Raw genomic sequence first — 12,621 nt, 5'->3', positions numbered from 1 at the left:
GTGTAACTGAAATGCCTCGATAGCGGGGCATTCAGCAACACCAAACACCCACTCCAGGATGGGCTGTGATCGAAATAAAATTAAGTTGAAAAGGTTTCCAAGAGAGTCTGTCTAAACTCTGGCTGCCTTTAAAAGGTTGAATACAGGTAGTGCATTTAATATTTTTATGAGCAAGTCCTAAAATTAGCGCTATATCTTCGAACAATTCTTGCATTGAAAAAATTAAAATACTGACAGCTCATGGGGTTTCTACTTTTAAAAGAAATGTACGCTTTGATGGGGTAAATTGAATTGGCCGGGTTCAACAATGTCCCAATTAAGACGGGGAAGCATGTCAAATTTCGAATTTAAAAAATGCACATGTCCCAACCCGACAAACCCATGCATCGAGGGTATCACTGTACTCAGGAGATGTTGCTGTATACATACTGGGGTGTTGTGTGACAGTGACATATACTAAGAGCTGTAAATTCATACCTGAAGTACATGTGTGGGAAAATATACACAAAAGAATACTACTGCAAACTTTGACAAAGGTAAAATGAGTTAAAATACCAGCATTTGAAATACCCTTGGAGGTCTAGTTTTCAGAAATACATGGTTTTATAAGGCATATTGAATTGGACAGGCTCAAAGATGTACTAAATAGGACATGGGCAGTGGATCACCATTTGTCAAAGTCCAAAACTGAAAAATGCACGTCTCTCCAATGTGGCCCTTTTGCCCCCTAACGGCCAGCCAAACCCATGCATGGTGGTATCTCTGTACTCAGGACATACCCAGACCTGTAAATTCCTGGGGGGGGGTGACTACCACAAAGTTTTACTGGTGGTAGAATTAGTGCATGGCAAGAGTTTAAATATCAGCATTTCAAATACCCTGGGGTGTCTAGTCTTCAAAAATATATGGTTTAATGGGGTAAATTGCATTAGCCGGCTTCAAAGATACCCAAAATAGCACACGGACAGAATTGTCAGATGCGGAAAAAATGGTTTTGAAAAAGCAAAATAACTTATTTTGTTATTAAAAATTTTCAAATTTTTACACATCAAAAAACATTTCTTCCGTAAATACCATAAAATTACAACAGAAAAATAATTACTGTACTTTCTACCATTTATAGGAAGATAAATATTTATTATAATCATTATTAACATCTTTACATAAAATGTTCAAGTTGTACATACATACCTCACTCATTCACACTTTCACATAGGCTTGGGGTAGACATTAGGTTGTATTAGGTGAAAGAATTCCCACAGGGGAGCGTCTAATCTATCATATCACTTTAGAAATTTTCCCACGGTCTCCATATTTGATCATATACATTATGTTGGCCTCTAGAAACTAAGAAGCCTTGTTCCATCTTGTTTTGGTATTTGACCTGTGCAACACCATCTCTCCAATCTATTATTTCCGATTGTTTCCATTTCCTTGCGATACATATTTTAGCTGCTAAATACAGCTGAGAAATTAAGATTTGTTGTACCTTGCTCACTGCTGGAAAATTAATATTAAATAGAAAAGATTCCACTGTAATTAATTGTTTTATGTTTAACATTCTAGATAACATATTATTAAGGTTTCCCTTTAAAGAATCAAGCATCGGGCAGTCCCACCAAATGTGTAGCATATCGCCTACATCCTTCTGACATCTCCAGCAGGAGTTCGAGATTGCTTTAGATATCTTGTGTAATCTTGTTGGGACTAAGTACCATTGGTACATTATTTTATAATGAAGTTCTACCAGCGATATACAGTGGGTATTCCGTACGACTATTAGTAACCCTTTAAGCCAATCTTCCATGTCATATACATTACCTATTGAATTTTCCCATTTCAATATGGGGAGATATTTTTCCCTAGCGCTAGATTCTTTACTTAAAGACAATATTCTTGAGAGATGTCCTTTTCTCTGTAGGTTATTTAATAGCCTATTAATTTGATGGTTTGGTGGTAATAGGGACTTCTTAGATATATAGTTTTTCAGCCTCATATATGAAAACAAATATCTCTTTTGGATGTTATATTTAGTTTGCAAATCCCTAAACGGAATAGTATTTCTATTATTCATTATATCCGATATGTAAATTATGCCAGCGTTAGTCCATATTGTTGTATCCATATTTTCTATATCGTATTTAGCTATGACTATAGGGGAATTCATAGAGATTGCTTGCGTTAATTTAAATGTGGTCTTAAATTTATTCAAAGAAATCAATGCATCTACAATTACCTGATTATCAATCGATAGATGTAAAATTCTCTTTATATTAGCCCAGAAGATTTGTGATGGCTGACGAGGAGCCAAATATGTTAATTCAATCCCATACCAGGCAAATACTTTGGAATCAGGGTTAAACCATGCGAGAGCATGCATTAAAATAGATGCTTCGTGTAATTTTGCAACATCTGGGTAGGATATACCTCCTTCTTTCTTATTAAGTTTAAGTATACATTGTGATATTCTGGGGGTTTTCCCAGCCCATATGTGATCAGCAAAAATTTTTTGAAAATTATGAAGTATTCTAGCTTTAACTCTTAGAGGTATTATCCTAAAGAGGTATAATAATTTAGGAATGACATATGAGTTTATGGTGTTTACTCGTCCTAGCCATGAAATTTCAAGGCTTCTCCATTTATTCAGTTTCTCTCTGATCTCTTTAAATAAACTCATATAATTAATATCTCTAATGCTTTCAATATCCATGGCTAGTTGAATCCCTAAATAATCAATAGACCTATTATTCCAATTAAATTTATAATTATAACTTACCGTCTCTAGCTCATTACTAGTCAAATTTGCGTTAAGTACTTGTGTTTTGTGTAAATTTATCTTATAATTAGAATATTTAAAAAGTATCGATTGTGCGTAGTAAAGATGAAATGGATGAAGTTGGATTTGTTAATGTCACTAGAATATCGTCTGCGTTAGAGTACTATTTTGTGTTCTGTATCGATATTTCTGTATTTTGTCTTATCATAGCTGCTAAGGGTTCGATAGTCAAGATATATAATAGTGGAGCCAGTGGGCAGCCTTGTCGAGTGCCATTCTTTATATTAAAGTCTTGTGATTGGGATAGAGGTCCTATTACTCTAGCTGTGGGATTGGTATAAAGACTCATAATGTTGGTTTTAATAGTGCCCAGTATACCAAATGTATCCAGTACTTTATCAAGAAAGTCCCAGCTTACTCTATCAAATGTTTTTTCTGCATCGATCGCCATTAGTACTACTCCAAGTTGTTGCATTTTGATCTTATGTAATTATATTTAATAGTCTACGGGTGTTATCAACAGTATTTCTTTTAAGAACAAATCCAACTTGATCTGTGTTGATCAATTTCGGAATAAATTGATTTAATCTATTAGCTATTATCTTAGAAAAAATTTTTATGTCATTATTAATTAGGGATATAGGTCTATAATTCCCTATAATCGTAGGATCTTTCATTGGTTTCAATATAGGAAGTATATCAACTTTGAGCATCTCTGTCGGGAATTTATTTGTCTCTAATGAAGTTGAAAATAAATTCATTAATAATGGCGATATAGTTTTTTTAATTTTTTTATAAAATGTGGATGGAAAACCATCTGGACCATGAGCTTTATCTAACTTTTGATTATTTCTTCTATTTCAAAAAGTGATATAGGCTTATTTATTATTTCTAAATCTGAATTAGATAATTTTGGTAAGTTTAGTTTATCTAAAAACTTCACTGTCTAATTTATTTTTATCCTTCTCGGTCGGAATATTATATAGTGCACTATAGAATTTTCCAAGAGCATTGGCTATGCTTATTGGATCTAGAAATTGTTTGTTGCCTACTACTAGCTTCTTAATTATCTTTATCTCATTGTTAAATTGTAGTTTTTTAGTTAGAAGCTTCCCTGTTCTATTATTGCCGTAATACCACCTTTGTTTTAATTTACTTTCTCATGGGTTCTTATTTTTATTTCTGCCCTAATTTCAAGAATTTTATCTAAGCCTTTTTGATCAAATATTAATTTTTCTCTTTCTAATGTAGATAGTTTTATGTATAGTTCATTGATCGAAAGATTATTATTACTCTTTTTCTTCTCTACGCCTAATTTTATAAGAACACCTCTCATGTAGCACTTAAGGGCGCACCATATAGTCCCTGGAGATACTAAATTATTGTCATTGTGTATTATAAATGTTTCTAGCTCTTTTTGAAGATAATCTAAATTTTTTTCATTATTTAACAAACTTTCATTTAGTCTCTATTTTGTACGTGGTTTATATAGCTCATTATTTTTTATCTCCATAACAACAGGGGCATGGTCCGACCAAGAAATTGGGCCTAGCTCTATTTTGATAATGCGACTTAATGTCTGTGGTTTCATAAAAAAATTGTCTATGCGAGAGTATGTTTGGTGTATGTTTGAATAAAAGGAATAATCCCTTTCAGTCGGATGTAGAACTCTCCAACAATCATAGAGTGTATGTTGTGTTAATATTTTACGTATTGCCCCATAACGTGCAGAAAAAAAGCATAAAAACAATGGGTATTCCTAAACTCAGGACAAATACAATCTATTTAGCAGGTTTTTTCATATTTTTTTTTTTTAAATGAGTAAAAGATTTCACCATATTTTATACTTTTTTTATATAGTAAATGATACAAAATAATGACATCTAAAGAAATCCCTTCTTGTCCTGAAAAAAACAATATATAACTTGTGTGGGTGCAGTAAATGGGAAAGAAAATTACAGCTAAACATGAGCACCGCAGAAATGTTAAAATCAGCCATTGTCACAAAGGGGTTATGCCATTGTCCAATGTAGGTACACATGATAACTGCATTTCTGCCCCCTTGGTATCACACTTGTTTATTCCCCAAGCAAAAAGCACAACTATCATCTTCTGTCTACAGAACTTTTGTGTGTACTGTATTTGCTCGATTATAAGATGACCCCCCAAAATTTTAATGTTAATTTAGAAAATAGAAAAAGCCTGAATTTAAGACTACTCTATTGGAAAAAGTTTTACTAGTAAATATTAATTTACATGTAAACTATTTTTCATATTTAATAAAAACTTTTTTTTGGTTTTATTTCCTTTTATTTGCCTCCCAGATTTGCCACTCTGCCCCCATGTTTGCCACCCTGCACCCAGATATGCCTTATGCCTCTATATGCCACGCTGCCTCCCAGATATGCCTTATACCCCCTTATTTGCCACTCTGCCCCCCCTGATATGCCTTATACCCCCCTATATGCCACTCTACTCCCCAGACTTACCAATGCATCCCCACACTTGACCCCTGTGCTTCGGACTTCCCTGGTGTCTAGTGGGGGCAGCCAGTGAACATCTGCGTGATGTGTGTCTGCGCGCATTTCAGGGAAGCAGGGTGGCAAAAAGGGGGGGTATAAGGCATGTCTGGGGGTAGAGTGGCAATAAAAAGAAAATAAAAACAATTCTTTTTTCTCAGATATTTTTTTATTAAATATGAAAAAAGTTTACATGTGTATATTTATCTTTTCTAAATTAATATTCAAATTTTGGGGGGGTCGTCTTATCCGGGTTGAGCAAATACGGTACTACCACAATTTTTCACAAAGGCTGGTGGTAAAATTAGCATGGAAAGGGTCATGTCTACAAATGCTCGCAGTTTAGGGAATAAGATCCATGAACTTGTAACAGTTGTGGCAACTGAGAATGTTGATATAGTGGCTGTTACTGAGACATGGTATAATGAGAAAAATGACTGGGACATATCAATACCGGGGTACTCTTTATATAGAAAAGATAGAAAGGGCAGGAAAGGGGGAGGGGTGGCCCTATATGTGAAAAATAACATCAAATCTAACTTAATACAAGTTGGTGAAGAGAACTTAGAGTCGGTTTGGGTTACAGTACAATTTGGCAAAAGTAAAGTAACTCGCATAGGTGTGATTTATAGACCCCCAGGACAAGTAGAAGAACTCGATAATCTACTAGTGGAGGAAATAGCTAAAATGACAGTGAAGGGGGATGTTATAATCATGGGTGACTTTAATCTCCCTGATGTGAACTGGAAAACGAAAGTAGCTGGTTGTACCAGGAGTGCGGATATTCTAAACTCCTTATTGGGATTATCTTTAAAACAGGTGGTTGAGGAACCAACTCGTAAGGAGGCCACATTGGATTTAGTGTTCACAAATGGAGATTTGTTAACAGATATTTCTGTAGGTGAAAGTTTGGGATCTAGTGATCATCAGTCTGTGTGGTTTAATATACGAACAGTGACTGAGTCACACCACACAAAAACAAAAGTTTTAGATTTTAGAAAAGCTGACTTTTCTAAAATGAGAAAATGTATAGAGGAGTCATTATCAGACTGGCACAATTTAAATGGTGTTCAGGAGAAATGGGATTTTGTAAAAGCTGTTTTATGGAAGATAACAGAAAATTGTATTAGGTTGGTCAGTAAGAGTAAAAAATTAAGGAAACCGCTGTGGTACTCTGCAGAAGTGGCCAAAATCGTGAAAGACAAGAAGTTAGCCTTTAGTAGATACAAAAATACCCAAAGTGAGGAAGATAGACAGATCTATAAAATTAGGCAGAAAGAGGCAAAGAAAGTTATAAAAACTGCCAAATCACAGGCAGAAGAGCGAATTGCCCTATCAGTAAAAAATGGAGATAAAACATTTTTTAGATATATAAATGAGAAAAGGAAAGTTAAACAAGGATTAGTTAGACTAAAAACAAAAGGCATATATGTAGAAGAGGATAAAGGTTTAGCTGACTGCCTCAACGAATATTTCTGTTCAGTTTTTACAGATGAGAATGATGGAATGGGACCTCAGTTGGGAAAAAAGACTGAATCATTTGAAATATGTGAGTTTATCGAGGCGGAGGTTTTACTTCAGTTGTCTAAGGTAAAGACAAATAAGTCGATGGGGCCTGATGGGATACACCCCAAGTTATTAAAAGAGCTTGGGGGTGTACTAGCAAAACCGTTAACTGATATATTTAACGAATCATTGGTAACGGGAGTTGTCCCTGGGGATTGGAAAGTAGCGAATGTTGTGCCTATACACAAAAAAGGCAGTAGGGAGGAGTCGGGCAACTACAGGCCAGTTAGTCTTACATCTGTAGTGGGAAAATGAATGGAAACCATGTTAAAGGAAAGGATTGTTGAACATCTGAAGTCACATGGCTTTCAAGATCAAAAACAACATGGGTTTTCCTCAGGAAGATCTTGCCAAACAAATCTTATTGATTTTTTTGATTGGGTGACTAAAGTAATTGATCAAGGTGGTGCAGTAGACATTGCGTATCTGGATTTCAGTAAGGCCTTTGACACTGTCCCACATAGAAGACTTATAAATAAACTGCAATCTCTGGGTTTAGATCCCAATGTTGTTGAATGGATTAAGGAGTGGCTGAGTGACAGAAAACAGAGGGTTGTAGTCAATGGCGTATATTCAGAACAAGGTCTTGTTACCAGTGGGATACCTCAGGGATCTGTACTTGGACCCATTCTCTTTAATATTTTCATTAGTGATATTACAGATGGTGTTGATGGAAAGGTATGTTTATTTGCCGACGACACAAAAATTTGCAACAGGGTTGATGTTCCTGGAGGAAGAAGCCAAATGGCAAACGATCTAGGTAAGCTGGAAAAATGGTCAGAGCTGTGGCAATTGGCATTTAACGTGGATAAATGCAAAGTAATGCACCTGGGGCATAAAAACCCAAGGGCAGAGTATAGACTATTTGGTACTGTCCTAACCTCAACGTGTGAGGAAAGGGATTTAGGGGTAATTATTTCTGAGGATTTAAAGGTAGGTAGACAATGCAGTAGAGCAGCAGGTAATGCTAGCAGAATGCTTGGTTGTATAGCGAGAGGTATTAGCAGTAGAAAGAGGGAAGTGCTCATGCCGCTGTACAGATCACTGGTGAGACCTCACTTGGAGTATTGTGTACAGTACTGGAGACCATATCTCCAGAAGGATATAGATATGTTGGAGAAAGTGCAGAGAAGGGCTACTAAAATGGTTTATGAATTACAAAATAAACCTTACCCGGACAGGTTAAAGGATCTTAACCTATATAGCCTGGAAAAAAGACGGGACAGGGGGGATATGATAGAAACATTTAAATACTTAAAGGGAATCAACAAAGTAAAGGAAGAAAGTTTATTTAAAAGAAGAAATAAAACCACAACAAGAGGACACAAGCATAAACTAGAGGGGCAAAGGTTTAATGGTAACATCAGAAAATATTACTTTACGGAAAGGGTAGTGGACGCATGGAATAGCCTCCCAGTGGAAGTGGTAGATGTTAATACAGTAAAGTCATTTAAGCAAGCATGGGATAGGCATAATGCCAAGCTAGATATAGGATAAGGGCAAGTACTAAAGGAGAGTACTCAGAGGTTGGGCAGACTGGATGGGCCTTCTGGCTCTTATCTGCCGTCACTTTCTATGTTTCTATGTTTCTAAAATACAGCCATTGGAAATAAGCTGTGGTGTCTCGTTTAAAAAAAATATGATTTGATGAAGTAAATTGAACTGACTGGCTTCAAAGATCTCCCAAATAGGACATGGTGGCAGAAGGACTATATGTCAAAGTTTCAAGTTAACCCCTTCGTGACAAAGGCTGATTTTATTTTTTGTACCCTTCGTGACAATGGCTGTTTTATCGTTTCTGTGGTGTTTGTGTTTAGCTGTAATTTTCTCTTCACCCATTTAGTATACACACACAAGTTATATATTGTTTTTTTCAGGACAACAAGGGCTTTCTTCAGACACCATATATTTTTCTCTGAATCTGGTAATTCTGCCCTGGATCCTCCTGTCCCCCCCCCCCGCCCCACTTACCGGTGCTTCTGAGTCCCCGGTGTGTAGCCGGGGCAGTGTGTAGATGTCTACGCGATTCGCGGGAGTTGTCTGCGTCCATCGCAGTTCGCGGCACCGGTGCAGGGAATTCTCTCTGACAGTCGGGGAAGGTCTGCGCGATGGACGCAGACAACCCCCGCTGCTAGCCACACCTCCTTCCGGCTGCAGCGTAAGTTGTGTACGCGAATCGCGTAGACATCTACACGCTGCCCCGGCTGCATGACAGGGGAGTCAGAAGCACCGGTAAGTTTGGGGGGGGGTGTTAAATGGGGGCATAAGGCATTTCTGGAGGCAGAGTGTTCTATGAAATGCCTTTTAACCCCCTTAATGCCACTCTGCCTCCAGAAATGCCTTTTTAACTCTCTATACGCCACTCTGCCCCATAATATGCCTTTTAACCCAGAGTGACATATAGGGGTATAAGGCATTTCTGGAGGCAGAGTGGCACATAGGGGGTCAAAAGGCATATCATGGGGGCACAGTGGCATATAGGGTTAAAAGGCATATCATGGGGCACAGTGGGTATAAGGCATTTCTGGGGCAGATGTGCATAACTGGGGGTGCAGTTTGGAAAATAGAAGGAAATAAAACCAAAATATTTTTCACAATCATAGCTTTTATTAAAAAAAATAGTTTACGTGAATTAACATTTACTGGTAAAACTTTTTTCCTGTAGGGTCGTGTTATATTCAGGCTTTTTCTTTTTTTCCTAAGTTAATATTCAGATTTGGGGGGTCGTCTTATATTCAGGGTCGTCTTATAATCGAGCAAATACGGTATTTTGGAAAACACCGCAGGGTATTTCAGATGCTGATAGTTTTACCCTTTCCATGCACTAATCCTACCACCAGCCCTTGTCAAAGTTTGTGATAGTAATTGTTTTTGGTCTTTTTTTCACAGACTTTGTACTTCAGGTGTGAATTTACAGCTCCTGGTATATGTCGCTATCACACAATACCCCAATATGTGTTCAGCAACATCTCCTGACTGCAGTGTTCCCCCTCATGCAGTGTTCCCTCTAAGCTGTGCGCTTGTGCGTGCGCACATAGCTTTTTTAGAGAGCGCACACTTCCAAAAATCTGCTGTGTGAAAATTTTTGCACAAGAGAAATTTTCTGCGCACGCCAACTAAGAAAAATTAGATGGAACATTGCCCACGTGCATGGGTTTGTCAGATTGTTTGGGGGCAAAAGGGCTACATTTGGAAAATGAGCAATTCAGTTTTTCAACTTTTACTTTTACATCTGAGTAAAGTGCTTGTACCCAACTATCAGAAGGGGCAGGTTACAAGAAAGCCGGGCATTTCTCCAAGAAGGGATTTCATTTAGCACTGTTAAGCGAACCCTTAATCACAGAATAGACACAGGGGACACTTGTCAGTGGAAATAAAAACTCATCAAAATGGTGGAGCAAAAAAAAAATCTAAAAAGCAGTAAATGTAAAAAAAAGAATACAAAAGTGGAACAGGAACAAAAAAAAAATTAAAAATGGGCAACTGTGTGATACAACTTACCAACACAGAGTGCAAGTTTTTCAGGGCAATCTGGTACAGTAAAATGTGGTGTCCTTTCTTTGCCCCCTGCTGTAGCACACTCTGGATCACTTTTGGGGATTCTGCTTCTTTTTTGCTGGGGGGATTTTAAAAATAAAATGGGTAGCCCCAATTCTGCTTGATCCCATCACCACTTGGGGACCAGGTGCATCCCGGTACAAGATACCCGAAATAACTTGGAGCAGAAACTGCAAAAAAAGACAGTTTCATCCCAGTGTCTGCTTTTGTGTGCAACAAAAAAGCATTGTAGGTTGTTATTTGCATGAGATAAATTGTAACCTTCTTGTACCAGGCCTTTGTCTTCCTCATAATGAGGTAGGGCTGTAGGAGCTGATCTGACAGATCAATCCCACCCATGTTCTTGTTATAGGCCCTGATGCACACTGGCTTTTTAGTGACCCCAGCTCTGCCACGGACAGAAACCTCCATGGTCCTCTCATTGTGGATGGTGCTCAGCATGCACGCTTCTTTTCTGTCCCTGAACTTCAAAGCCAAGATTGATGTAAAGCCGAGGTCCCCCCCTTTTATAGCCGGGTTCGTGCCAGATACATCTGCTTGAACAAAGGGACGCTTGAATAGAAGTTGTCTACATACAAGTGGCAGCCTTTTTTCATAAAGGGGAATATTAGGTCCCAAACAATCTTTGCATTGGTTCCCAGCCTGGAGGGTCAAGGTGGCGATCATTTCCCTCGTATACCTGGAAGGCCTGAGTATACCCAGCCTCGCTCTCGCAGAGCTTATACACCTTCACTCCATACCTGGAATGCTTGGAAGGAATATACTGCTTGAAGCCCAACCTTCCTTTATACTTCGTCAGGAATTCATCCACGCAGATATCCCTTCTAAGTGTAAAAACCTCTGGAAACCTGTCAGCGAGATGGGTAATCAGGGGCGGATTTTATAGAGCCTGTCAAACTGGGGGTGCTCCTTAGGGGACACAGGCTGTTGTCGTTGAAATGCATGAAATGAAGAATAATTTCATATCTTGGCCTAGCTATAGTCTGGGCATAAATGGGGGTACTACAGATGGGGCTGGTGCTCCAATAGGAGCGGATGGAAGGCTTTTTTATAATGCCCATTAACATTGTGAGTGCCCAATATTTAAGAAATTCTGGCATGTCAATGGGAGTCCATGGCTGTTTTGCCCAAAAAGAATTAGGGCATAAAGGTTTGTTTGTGAGACAATGTCTCCCAAGACATCATCTCCCAAAAAGACCTGCACAAATTGCAGTTGGAGTAAATCCTGTAACATCAATATTGATGCCAGGAATTGCAGAAAAAGGAGGGATATCTGGCTTATACCTATAAGGCGCTACCCATGCTTCTGGTGCATTGCCTCGACTATTTGAGGCAGGGGACCCAACAGCCACAGATACATCAAAATCTGATGCTATATCAGTGGCCTCAGCTGAATAGTGGGAAATGAAAGGGTAAATGGCTCTAAGAAGATCCTTTGTGACACTAATAAATTACAGTGGAAAAACAAACTAACCCCTAAAAAATGTAAAAAAAAACCTAAAAATGTTTAACCCCTAAAACAATTGCCACTATGCAAGATCACCGTTTATGCAGTGATCAATGGAAATGAAGGGGTTTTTATCAAATGGATGGCTCTTATAAGAGCCTTTGGATCAATATATATATATTTATATTTTTTTATTGCACAAATACCTGCTTTCACACAAGGATCTGTCACTCTCCCTCACTAAAAGCAAGTGAATGAGAGAGGCAGATCCATACTGGTCAAAAGCATTGTTTGAGCAAATCATGATCACTCTTCTGAGTGATCTGAATGCTGGGGGTATTAATCACTGGATGTCCATGACATCCAGCAACACCCCCCTGATGACAGCAAGTGACACCCCCCAGATTGCTGGGCGCCACAATATTAAAACACCGCGTATATTTCAAATACAACGGTGCCCTGCCGGTAAGAAAAGCATTTAGGAAGCGATCGCTTCCTTTGCTAAACAGGTGAAACAATTCTCGATCGCTTCCTAAACCCGTTTTTCAGCTGCAGGGCACCGCCATATTTGAAAGACGTGCAGTCTTTCAAAATAGTTAATGTATGCACTCCTAGGAGTGATCGTATGGGGCCCAGACAATTTTTTTGGTGTTGCTGAATGCCTCGATGTCGAGGCATTAGAACAACATCGTTTGAGTGAAGAAATCGATCGTAGATTTTTCAGGGCAAAGGGAATAACATTTTTTTACATACTA

At 38.2% G+C, this 12,621-nt stretch overlaps 1 non-coding gene across 1 annotated transcript; it reads right to left on the bottom strand.

Annotated features, from left to right (window-relative positions):
* Positions 1-10,104: 10,104 nt before the first annotated feature.
* On the bottom strand, positions 10,105-10,234 carry LOC128468091 (small nucleolar RNA SNORA35). The gene has a single exon (XR_008345808.1). It is a non-coding gene; the product is annotated as a small nucleolar RNA SNORA35 (small nucleolar RNA).
* Positions 10,235-12,621: the final 2,387 nt, after the last annotated feature.

Source organism: Spea bombifrons, chromosome 10, assembly GCF_027358695.1.
Source record: "Spea bombifrons isolate aSpeBom1 chromosome 10, aSpeBom1.2.pri, whole genome shotgun sequence".
Classification (NCBI taxonomy): domain Eukaryota; kingdom Metazoa; phylum Chordata; class Amphibia; order Anura; family Pelobatidae; genus Spea; species Spea bombifrons.
The sequence above is the reverse complement of the archived record's forward strand: the minus strand, read 5'-3'. Positions and strand labels throughout refer to the sequence as shown.